The following is a 12,224-nucleotide window of genomic DNA, read 5'->3' as shown; positions in this document are numbered from 1 at the left end:
GGTGACAATTTAGAAAATTTTTTCATCGATGTATTGTTGTAATTCTACTTAGTAGGTGGGGTATCGGGCATATGCTTACTGTCCTCTTGAAAAAGTGCAGGTACCGGTTCAGAATAGTACTGGTCTTCGAAGGAGTGTTATTTTCAATGTCGCATGTACACGGTGATAACATACTTTTTTAATTCCAGGCAATTTAACGACAATTTTGGGCCACTCACTAGCGGACAGGACGTAAGAGCATCCAGCACGCAAAGGGGGTGTGGACCAGAGCCGTGGACTGCTATCGCAGGCGAGGACAAGGGACTGGTCGGTAAGAGGGGTACGGGGGGCTGGCACTCATCGCTCCTGATGGCCGCCGGGTGGGTCTACATTAGGTTTACTCACCCCTTACATAAGCGGACAAGCCGCTAGTGTTGCGGTCGCCGTTGCATGGTGCTGAAAGCCCCCTGGTGACCCTCCATCTGAAAGGTACACACAGTTGACCTGTTGGGAACTAAGTAGGCAGCGGGTGTTTTCTGGGGTAAGCGTCATGCCAGGTCCAAGGGGTGGAAAAAGGGGGTCCAACATGGAGGCTATGATGCGGGCTATGATGCGGGAGATGAGCGACATTAAGCAACAGCTAGGACAAATTAAGGAGCGGGAAGCTCGGTTGGAGGACAGAGAGGGCGAGGCACCGGGCCCGTCCGGGAGACCGATCCGCAAGAGGGTGGCACCAGTGCCAAGAGGGGACTTTGTCACCCCGCAAGGGAAACCTAGGTCCAAGAGACCCAAGGAGGCGGTCCCCACCCCAGGCCCAGTGGATCCGTTACCAGCCGCACCGCCCGCGGTGGTCCCACCCCCGCAGGTGCCTACACCCATTGCCCCTGTGGTGCCGGTGCCGGCAGGTCAACCAGTAGACGCTGGGTCTGCTCCCGCACCGGTGCCCACAATCCCGGGGACAGGCTGGCCTCACCCGGCGCCCGCCTTGCCACCTGTGCCAGGACCACCGGGCTTAACCCCAGTGGTACCTGTTGTCCCGGGGGGTAATGTAGATTCGATGCCACCCGAATTGGTATCTCAGTTAACGGCCATGATGCCATGGCTCCAAAAAGGGGGAGCCTTCCCGAATTCTGCAGACCATGCAGCAGAGGCGGCAAGGTTTGTAGAAAAAATAAGATCGGCACCGGTCACCGACAGTGTTGTATTGCCAATATCTTCTCCCCTTGCAGGTACAAGTGTTCCCCAGCTGGACGGAGTTAATGGGCAGCCGCCCTCGGTGCCCACACCTGGTAAGGAAGTGGCATTGCCGCTCTTGGGGGACGGTGTGATACCTTCCAGGAGCGAAAATCTAGCTCAGCATGTGTCATTAGCTGTGAAAGAAATGATTTGGGCTGATAAATACGTGTACATTTATTCTTTATTGTTGGATAATAGGGAAATGGAGCAGGCAAAAGCACTAAAAGAGTGGATGCTCCCAAGCGAATGGAGGGCGCAGTGTACTAGATTCAGGGTTGAGGAAAATCTCAATAATTGGATGCAGGCATGGGCTGTTTTCACTGCAATTAAGGCTGAGCGTCCTCCAGATCTACAGGCTGCATTGGCTTGCTACTCGAGCAGGATTGTGGGGTGGAGTCAACAGTATTCTGGGGAAGCATGGAAGGGTTATGATGTCAATTTTAGGAAGGCATTGGAATTCAATAGATCGTTGCCATGGGACTCGGTAGATTCCTTGGCTTGGCACAAACAGTTCTCTGACACTGCACCTCCCCCTCAGTTCGGTGCGGTCAAGGTGTTCACTAGACCGCAGCAGCCCTTTCGGCCCCCCCAAACGAGTGAGGTACCTGGGAAATTTAGGGCAGGTGGGCCAGAGAAAAAAGGGGTGTGCTGGGATTTTAATAGGCGCACCTGCACAAGGGCCGCGTGTAAGTTCAGGCATGCATGTTCCTCCTGTGGGCACCCCTCTCACCCAGAAACTACCTGTAGGTCCAAGCAAGGTAACACAGGACAGAGGGGTAGGGGAAAGCCATTATAAGTTAGACAGGTTACGCCCCCCCACTCCAGTGGATGTTGTGGCAATGATTCCATTGTTGAACAGATACCCTGACCACAAAGCGGCCACCCTACTCCAGGAGGGTTTTTCTAAAGGTTTTAGGATCCCGGCCGGGGGGTACACAGGCAGTGCGCACTGTAGAAATCAATTATCAGTCAAACACAATCCGGCTGTTGTGGCCGCCAAAATTGACAAGGAGCTTTCATTAGGCAGGATAACTGGCCCTTTTCCTGCAGTGCCAGTACCCAATTTTGTGTGTTCCCCACTGGGAGTTGTCCCCAAGAAAGAGAAGGGGCAATTCAGATTAATTCATAACCTGTCGGCGCCAAAGGGGGCATCACTGAATGATGCCATTGACGAAGGTATCTGTAGTGTTAAGTACGCCTCTTTTGATCAGGCTGTTACCTTATTGCAGGCCGCTGGACCCGGGGCGCTGATGGCGAAATCAGACATAGAATCCGCCTTCCGCCTCCTCCCAGTCCACCCGGCGGACCAGCATCTTTTAGGTTTCACCTTTAGGGATAGGTTCTACATGGACAAATGCATGCCTATGGGTTGTTCTATTTCTTGCGCCTACTTTGAGATGTTTAGTTCATTTCTTGAATGGGCCATGAGACAAGTGACGGGCCATCAGAGGGTCATGCATTACTTAGATGATTTCCTCTTCCTCGGTACAGCGGGTTCTCAGGAGTGCGCACTGGCATTGCAGGAATTTTGCGTGCTCATGCGGGCTTTTGGGGTCCCGCTTGCGCCTGGGAAGACGGTGGGCCCGACCACCTGCTTGGAATTTCTGGGCATCGAGATTGACTCAATGGAGAGATGTTTTAGACTACCTAAGGACAAGGTGTGCAAATTCAAGACATCGCTACAGTTATGCCTCCGGAAGGAGAAGGTCACTTTGCAGCAATTACAGGAGGTGGTAGGGCAATTGAATTTCGCACTAAGAATCATCCCAATGGCTCGCCCCTTCTCTCGCTCCATCGCGCACGCGATGAGGGGGCTGAGGGAAAAGCACCACCGCACGCGCCTATCGTCTGAAATTCGCCAGGATATGCTTATTTGGATGGCATTCCTGGAGGATTTTAACGGTAGGGTGGTCTGGCCCGGCCCGCTCACGACATCGGCGGAGTTGGGACTATGGACTGATGCGGCCGGTAGTGTGGGCTTTGGTGCCATCCTAGGGAATAGGTGGGTCGCTCAACAATGGCCAGAAGAATGGAACACATGGGGTTTGCTCAGCAACATTGGCTTCCTGGAACTTTTTCCAATATGGGTGGCACTGATGGTTTGGCCCGAACACCTATGTAACCAATCAGTGGTGTTTTGGTCAGATAACATGACAGTGGTGGAATGTATCAATCAGCAGGGGGCGCGGTGTCCTTTCATACTTCGTCTGATTAAAGAAATTGTTCTGCGGTGCCTTAAACTGAATGCTAATTTTAGAGCCAAACATGTCCCTGGTGTTTTAAACAATGCGGCTGACTCCCTTTCTCGCTTCAAAATGCAGGTTTTCAGGGAACATCTCCCCACAGCAGACCCCTCGCCAGCACACTTCCCAGCAGTACTTTGGCAGATTGGTGCCCCAGATTACAGGACCTCGTGGTCGCTAGCCTAGCCCCCAGGACCAAGACGGCTTACGAAGGGGCGTTTCTGTCTTATTGTTCTTTCTTGGGGCCACAGTGGGAAGTGCTTTGGGCGAAGGAGGATGGGTTTGCAGCCTATTTAGAATGGATGCACAAAGAGGGGCGCTCAGTGGCAGCGGCGACCAGACATAGGGCAGCAGTGTCATTCTTCGCTCAAGCTAGGGGCTTCCGGGATCCCACTAATACCTTTATGATACGCAAGGCTTTAAGGGGATGGCGCCGTATTCAGGGACACCAGAAGGATAAGAGGAAGCCCATGGGGTTGGCCCGGCTAACAGCCTTACTGGGCACGCTGGAGATTGTTTGTAACTCGGAGTGGGAAGTGCTTCTTTTTAAGGCGGCATTCTCCCTGGCATTTTATGGGGCGCTGAGAATTAGTGAACTTGTGGCAGGATCCAAGTCTGACATATTAGGTGGCTTGCAGAAGGCTGGGGTGACGATAAGGGGTGACACCATGTGGGTGATTATCCAGAAATCAAAGACCGATCAAGAAGCGAGGGGTCACACCATAGTTCTGCAACGGGCCCCCGCCAACCCGTGCTGCCCGGTGAGGCACGTAGAATCACTCATGGGACTGATGGTCGGTTCAGCAGGCAGGGCGTTGCTCTGTCACGCCGACGGGAGCCCCTTGACCAGGTATCAATTCAGGAGAGTGTTCGAAATAGGGGTTACAAAAGCAGGTCTTGATCCTAGAGATTTTGGATCTCATTCCTTCAGGATTGGGGCAGCAACTGAGGCGGTGGCGGGGGGCCTCCCGGTGGAAAGAGTGAAGACAATTGGGAGGTGGTCATCAGACTGCTATAAACGTTATGTTCGGATTGACATGCTATGATTACTTGTCACTCACGTTTGGTCTCTTTCCGCTCTCTTACAGTTTCTCAGACCTGTTACGCAGGGGAGGAATTTGTCGTCGGGCACCGCCAATATTCATCGGCACGGAGCGGCGAACAGGAAACAACAAAGAACAATGTCTGGATTGTCGGTCATTCATATGTGAAGCGAGCGGAATGTGTCTTCCTGTCAGGTGACAAGAAAGAAAGGGCGGCACAACTAGGGTTGAATATCACGTTCTTTGGCAGAGGAGGGTTGTGTCTTCACGAGTTTAGGGGATTCTTCCAAGGGCTGTTAGCACGCCAGCGGTCTCCACCGTCAGTGGTGATACTTCACCTTGGGGAGAACGACTTGGCAACACTGGGCAGGCGCATCTTGATTGAAGAGATTATCTCAACAGCGGGTTGGATAGCTAGGACCTGCCCCGGGTGCACGCTAGTATGGTCACAACTCATACCTCGACTTCAGTGGCGGGGGGGTCATTCGGTCAGGGCGTTGAATCACTCGGTAAAGAGGATCAACACACGGTTGGATAGGTTGTTTTGAACCCCCGTGTTACAGTCAATACCTCATGGGTGCATCTGGGGTCACAAGTATTACTTGAAGGACGGGGTTCATTTGACAGAAGAGGGTAATGTCCTATGGTCTGACAATATCTGGGCTTGGCTAGAGGGCTGGGATAGGAGGAGTGTGTCCTTAGGCAGGGGCTAGAGGGGGAGGCCAGATCGTCGGTTAACAATACTGGCCTGTGGCGGTAAGGTCATTATCGGTGAGCACATATTTGAGGTCTGAGGGGGCGGGCATCATCCTATGGAGGTTCCCGCCCGGGGGGAGGGGCCTGCGGGCCACTCCCAGTACTCCAGGGGCAAGGTAATATGCAAAGGAGCGCGGGTAGGAGTAGTTCACGCTTTCCTTAGGCTGGTAGCCACCCCGCGCGCGTGGACTCATGACGCCACCGGCGCAGAGTAAGGGCCCTCCTTTAGTGGGTAAATGGAGTTTGGGGCGTAGACCGGGCAATTCCCGGGGTAACACTGCGCATGCGCACTTCTAGGGGGGAGGCGCAGCTTGTAGGACCTGACACCGGTAGTGACCCTGCCATATGGCCAGAAATGTACAAAAATCAAGGTAGGATGTTTAGTTTAAGCTAGGAACAACTTGTATTAGAGTTTTGTTAAGGTCAGGCTCTCAAACTTGTTGATAACAATTGTATAACTGAATGTCCTGCTGATTTTTGTATTCATTGTTGATTATGCAATTAAAACCTTTTTAATTTCATACTTTAATAAATACGGCCGGGCGACTAGCGCCCGCCTTCCAAAAAGTAAAACACGTCTCGTGTCCACGTTCCTGGGTGTTGGGTGCCGGATTGGGGGGGAGGCGGCAGCTAGTCGCTGACCATGTGAAAAGGGGGGGCCCTCGGCCCCCCCGCACGCATGGCGGCGCGGCGACCGTCTCACCTCCTCTCCCCTCGGGTCCTTCGACGGTGGGGGCGTGCCCTGGGGGCGCGGCCCACCGCCGATTGGCCGGCGCCCCTCCTGACCCGGATTCAATGGACTGGTTCCGGGTCGGGGGGGGCGGGCGATAGGAGGGGCCACCCGGCCCCTCGGGAATAAGAGGTAGGGAGCGCCCAGGAGACCCCCTTGTCCCTGGACGCTCCCTCGCTGAACGTTGTGCCCCGCGTTCGGGGCTTCTTTGTTTCCCACCCACCATCCCTTGGTACAAAGTTTAAGCAGCGTTATGTCCGGTTTAATGGTAAGTTTCAAAGGTATGGACCGCGGGAGAGAGTAGGCTGTTGTTGTATTTTGTGATCTGTTGTTAGGACTTTTTCCCCTTTGTAGAAAAGTGATGTGTGAAGTGAACTGTATTTGAAGATATGTGTCTTTAGGCCTTTTTTCCCTTTGTAGCTATACGTTGATATTGTAATTTTGAGTAACATGAGTGAACCAAACTGTAATGTTATGCCATGTGTCGTTAGGCCTTTTTTCCCCTTTTAGCTATGCGTGGATACTGTTATTTATTAGCCAGTGTAGTTGTCCTTTAGAATTTTTCCATAGGTCGTCGTATTTATTAGGTATGGGACATGCGGTAAGGTCATTATCGGTGAGCACATATTTGAGGTCTGAGGGGGCGGGCATCATCCTATGGAGGTTCCCGCCCGGGGGGAGGGGCCTGCGGGCCACTCCCAGTACTCCAGGGGCAAGGTAATATGCAAAGGAGCGCGGGTAGGAGTAGTTCACGCTTTCCTTAGGCTGGTAGCCACCCCGCGCGCGTGGACTCATGACGCCACCGGCGCAGAGTAAGGGCCCTCCTTTAGTGGGTAAATGGAGTTTGGGGCGTAGACCGGGCAATTCCCGGGGTAACACTGCGCATGCGCACTTCTAGGGGGGAGGCGCAGCTTGTAGGACCTGACACCGGTAGTGACCCTGCCATATGGCCAGAAATGTACAAAAATCAAGGTAGGATGTTTAGTTTAAGCTAGGAACAACTTGTATTAGAGTTTTGTTAAGGTCAGGCTCTCAAACTTGTTGATAACAATTGTATAACTGAATGTCCTGCTGATTTTTGTATTCATTGTTGATTATGCAATTAAAACCTTTTTAATTTCATACTTTAATAAATACGGCCGGGCGACTAGCGCCCGCCTTCCAAAAAGTAAAACACGTCTCGTGTCCACGTTCCTGGGTGTTGGGTGCCGGATTGGGGGGGAGGCGGCAGCTAGTCGCTGACCATGTCCGGACAAGCCTACATCAACCACTGCCAGGCATTCCGCTGACCCACCAGGGAGCTCCGTTCCGCCTTATCCCGGCGCACATCCCCCGCATCCAACAGAGCTGCTGTGCCCGTGGAGGTCGAACCTTCTACCTGCCCGTCGAGTACTCGAACGACCTTCCCCTCCACCTGCAAACCAATCCTCCCTCGAAGAATTCAGGAAGACGCTCAAGACATTGCTTTTCGACCAAAGCTCACAGAACCTCAGCGCTTGGAGATCCCCTGGGGTGACACGCCGCGCTATGCAAGACTGATTGACGGAGCAGGTCAGTACCATTCCAAAGCACACGGGTGCATCCCAACCTCCTTGATCTAATCACTCCAGGGGGAGCTTTAACAATACAGAGGGAGTGATGCCAGTGCTGGCATCTCAGAAAACGTTCCCCATTGTATCCCGGTAAATGCAGTTCATGATCATCTCAGTAACTCACAAGTCAGAAAGCGTCCATCTTCAGTTGTTGCAGCCAGTGCTGGTATTTTTTTTTAAATGTCTACTAACAGTATGTAAAAGAGTACTACAGGAGTGCTACTTCACTTACTCCGAGATGTTTTTTTCCGAATATCTCCTAAACATTGTTACAGATGAATAAAAGAATGGGTAGTTTAATAGGACCCTTTGCTTACTCAGCGGGTGAAATTGCTGAGTATTGGAGTGTGTAATATATATATGGCAGTGTATATTTCCCATATTTACATTGCCTTGAAACACCAGACTTTCGTGATTCACCTGTTGGCCCCTCCCATCTGAGTAAAGACTCATATCTAAGGTACTATGCAATATAGTATTACTGACCTAAGATAATTATTAGAACTAGTCTGTCCACACAAATCTGCCAGCCTATGATGAGAAAGAAAATATGAAGGAACAAATAACATATTGTGGGACAAACTCAGTCAAAATGCCTGAAAACTATGGGCCTCATTTATGAAAAGTGACGCATCGCTGCGTGAAAACAGCGATGCGTCACTTTTCCCTGCGCCCACCTTGCGACACCAATGATGCGTCATATTTACAGTATGACGCATCATGGCGCAAGTCAAGTCAAGTCAAGTCAAGTCAAATAATTTATATAGCGCGCTACATACCCAGAGGGTCTCAAGGCGCTTGAGGAAGGGTGGGGAATTACTTGTCGAATATCCAAGTTTTAAGTTGCTTTCTGAATGCTAGGTGGTTCTGAGTGAGGCGAAGGTGAGTGGGGAGTGAGTTCCAGGTTTTAGCAGCCAGGTAGGAGAAGGATCTTCCTCCCATGGTGGTTTTGTTGATGCGGGGTACGGCAGCAAGGGCTTGGTTGGAGGAGCGTAGCTGGCGGGAGGGGGTGTAGAAGGAAAGTCGTGTGTTGAGGCATTCGGGTCCGAGTTCGTAAAGTGCTTTGTGTGCGTGGGTTAAGAGGCGGAATGTTATTCTCTTATTGACGGGGAGCCAGTGGAGGTTTTTCAGGTGACTAGAAATGTGGTCTTTGCGCGTGATGTCTAGTATGAGTCTGGCTGAAGCGTTCTGGATGCGTTGGAGTTTTTTCTCAAGTTTTACGGTGGTGCCGGCGTAAAGGGTGTTACCGTAGTCCAGGCGGCTCGTGATCAGTGCGTGGGTGACCGTTTTTCTGGTTTCGGTGGGGATCCAGCGAAATGTTTTTTTGAGCATGCGAAGAATGTTGAAGCACGATGATGAAACGGCGTTGACTTGTCTGTTCATCGAGAGTGAGGAGTCCAGGATGATGCCCAGGTTCCGTGCGTGGTCCGTCGGGATGGGTGCTTTTCCAAGGGCCTCTGGCCACCAAGAGTCATTCCAGGTGGAAGGGGAGGTGCCTAAGATAAGGACTTCTGTTTTGTCTGAGTTCAGTTTCAGACGGCTGTGTTTCATCCACTCGGCTACTTCTTTCATTCCTTCATGTAGGTTGGTTTTGGCGGTGTTCGGGTCTTTGGTGAGTGAGAGGATCAGTTGAGTGTCATCAGCGTAGGAGATGATGTTGAGGTTGTGTTGGCGTGCGATGGTCGCGAGGGGGCTCATGTATACGTTGAAGAGAGTGGGGTGGAGTGAAGATCCTTGTGGTACGCCGCAGATGACTTCAGTGGCTTCTGACTTGAATGGTGGAAGGCGGACTCTCTGAGTTCTTCCGGTAAGGAACGAGGTGATCCAATCCAGTGCTTTTTCTTGGATTCCGATGTTTCTGAGGCGTTGTAAGAGGGTGTTATGACAGACTGTGTCGAAGGCTGCGGAGAGGTCAAGGAGGATGAGGGCGACTGTGTCTCCATTGTCTAATAGAGTTCGAATGTCGTCTGTTGCTGCGATGAGTGCGGTCTCAGTGCTGTGTTTTGCTCGGAAGCCGGACTGTGAGGAGTCGAGGGATTTGTTGGTTTCGAGGAAGGCGGCGAGCTGTCTGTTGACGGCTTTCTCGATGACTTTGGCCGGGAACGGTAGGAGCGAGATGGGGCGGTAGTTTTTGAGTTCGGTGGGATCAGCTGTGGTTTTTTTCAGAAGGGCGCTGAGTTTGGCGTGTTTTCAGCTTTCCGGGAAGGTGGCAGAGTTGAGGGAGCAGTTGATGACGTCTCGGAGGTGTGGTGCTATGATGGAGTCAGCTTTGTTGAAGATATGGTGAGGGCATGGGTCTGTGGGGGATCCTGAGTGGATGGAGTTCATCAGGTGGATGGTGTCCTCCGTGGAGATTGGGTTCCAATCAGTAAGGATGTTCAAGGGGGGTGAGGGTACGGCAGAAGGTTGGGTGGGTTGGTCTCCGTGTTGGTTGTCGAAGCTGTTATGGATGTCTGCGATTTTGTTGTGGAAGAACGAGGCTAGGGAGTCGCAGAGGGTTTGAGAGGGAGTGATGTCGTTGGAGTTGGCTGAGGGGTTGGTAAATTCTTTGATGATATTGAATAATTCCTTGCTGTTGTGGGCGTTGTTGTCTAGACGGTCTTAAGTGCAGCTTTCTTAGCAGTCCGGATCAGTTGGTGGTGTGTGCGGGTGGCTTTTTTGGTGCTGGTGTTTGGGTCTTTTTTCCAGGCCTTCACAAGGGACCGACAGAGTTTCTTGGATGTCTTAAGGTCGTCGTTGAACCAGGGAGCGTTTTTGCTGCCTAGTTTAATTTGACATTTTTTTCAAAGGTGCTAGGTTGTCGGCGCTATTGGTTAGCCATTGAGTGAGGTTAGTGGCTGCTTGGTTGGCGTTTGAAGAGTGGGCCGGGGGGTTTTGAAGAAGCGATGAGGAGATCTGGTTGATGGTGATTTTGTTCCAGTTTCTTCGCAAAGTGGGTTGAGGAAGGTTGTGGGTTGTGATCTTTTTGTAGACAAAGTGAACACAGCTGTGGTCCGTCCAATGGAGAACTGTGGTGTGACTGAAGGAGATATGTTTACTGGAGGTGAAGATGGGGTCGAGTGTGTGGCCTGCGTAGTGAGTGGGGGTGTTAACAAGTTGTTTGAGTCCGAGGTTGGCCAGATTGTCCAGAAGGGTGGTGGCGTTGCTGTCGTTGCTCTTTTCCAGGTGAAAATTGAGGTCTCCCAGTAGTCCTCGGAGGGGAGGGCGTGAGGGGTGATAAAGTCAAGGAGTTACAGATACGTCAGTATTTCTGACGTATCTGTATGGCACAAAAGTGACGCATTGCTGGAGTGTGTCACAAAAGTGATGCAACTCCAGCAATGCTTCCTTTCACATGGGGCAAGATGCAAAGAAAAAGACATGTTCATTCTAATGACGGCGTTCAGAAGGCAAATTTGCAAAATATGTTGCTGAATACCATCATGCATTCGGGTGACACCTTGACATATGTCCCAGGATGCATATCCCTGGTCCAGAGAGGACGAGGCCTGGCCTGTTCGGACCACCCCTTTTATCTACACACCCAAGGGCCACATACCCGCACTTCATCATACGGCTAAGGAACAAAAGATCTCCGACAAAGAACCCCTTCGCGGGTGCCCGTTGAGCATTGCAGCGCCGGCTCAACGGGGAGCAGGTCCATATGATGAAGCATGACACCTAGCTTGCTGGGTGTGTGAGGACCCTAGTTCCGCCCAAGCGGGATTCCCCATCCCTCTACCTCCTCTACCCTTCCCCCTCCTCACCACCACTAATTAGTTGGTAGGTGATAACCAATACAGAGAAACTGCTCCTATCTCTTATTGCAGGACACGGACTGGCCCGTTCCCATGGGGAGCAGGGTCAAAACTGATTTGCATATGGCTGGGTTTCAATTGGAATGACAAGGGGAGCAAAAAACAACAATGGATTTAGGCCCAGATCTCTGTACATGGGTGAATGTTTGACATTGTTCTACATTCGGTCCATCAGTTGTTCTTTTTGCATTTGTCACCGCAAGTCGGACGGGTATGCCCAGACATGGGCCCTGTGCTCTCCATGCCACTGGAGTCAATCTAGATTGGCTGACATCTTCCTGTACATTAACAATCATTCCTGCATGGCAGGACCCCTTGCACAATGGTGCAGGGGGCCTGTGTTGGCGCTCTGCTGTTATTTTTGCACTGGCCTAAGGGTGTGCACAGCGTTTGTACATATTCCTGTAAATACAGCTCATCCCTTCCTGCACATGGACAATCAATAATGCATTTTTGCTGTCTGTATGTGTGCTGTAGAATTCAGCACACATGGAAAGAGCAAAAACCGAAGTAAAAAAGTATTTCTCCTTTTTGGCCCATTCTAAAGTCTCCTTTTGAAAAGCATTATTTTTTTGGCGCGGCCTCAGATTTACGATTACTTGTACATCTGGGGCAGTGCCAAAAATAAATGGGTGTTTTCTTGGAATGCCTACAGGAACACACATTGCACGCCCCTTTGCATACCTGTCAACCCAAATGGGGCCACCATGTGACACACAATATCAGCTCCCATCACACAGTCTTCCGGTGAGGACCCAATATCACATGGTGACAGGGAAAACAAGCTGCAAACCACTGTAAAAAGTGGTTTTCCAGCTTGTTTTCCGAGGCTCTGAACTGCTGACATC

This window comes from Lissotriton helveticus, chromosome 1_1 (genome assembly GCF_964261635.1).
Source record: "Lissotriton helveticus chromosome 1_1, aLisHel1.1, whole genome shotgun sequence".
Lineage (NCBI taxonomy): Eukaryota > Metazoa > Chordata > Amphibia > Caudata > Salamandridae > Lissotriton > Lissotriton helveticus.
Note: the sequence above shows the minus strand (reverse complement) of the source record.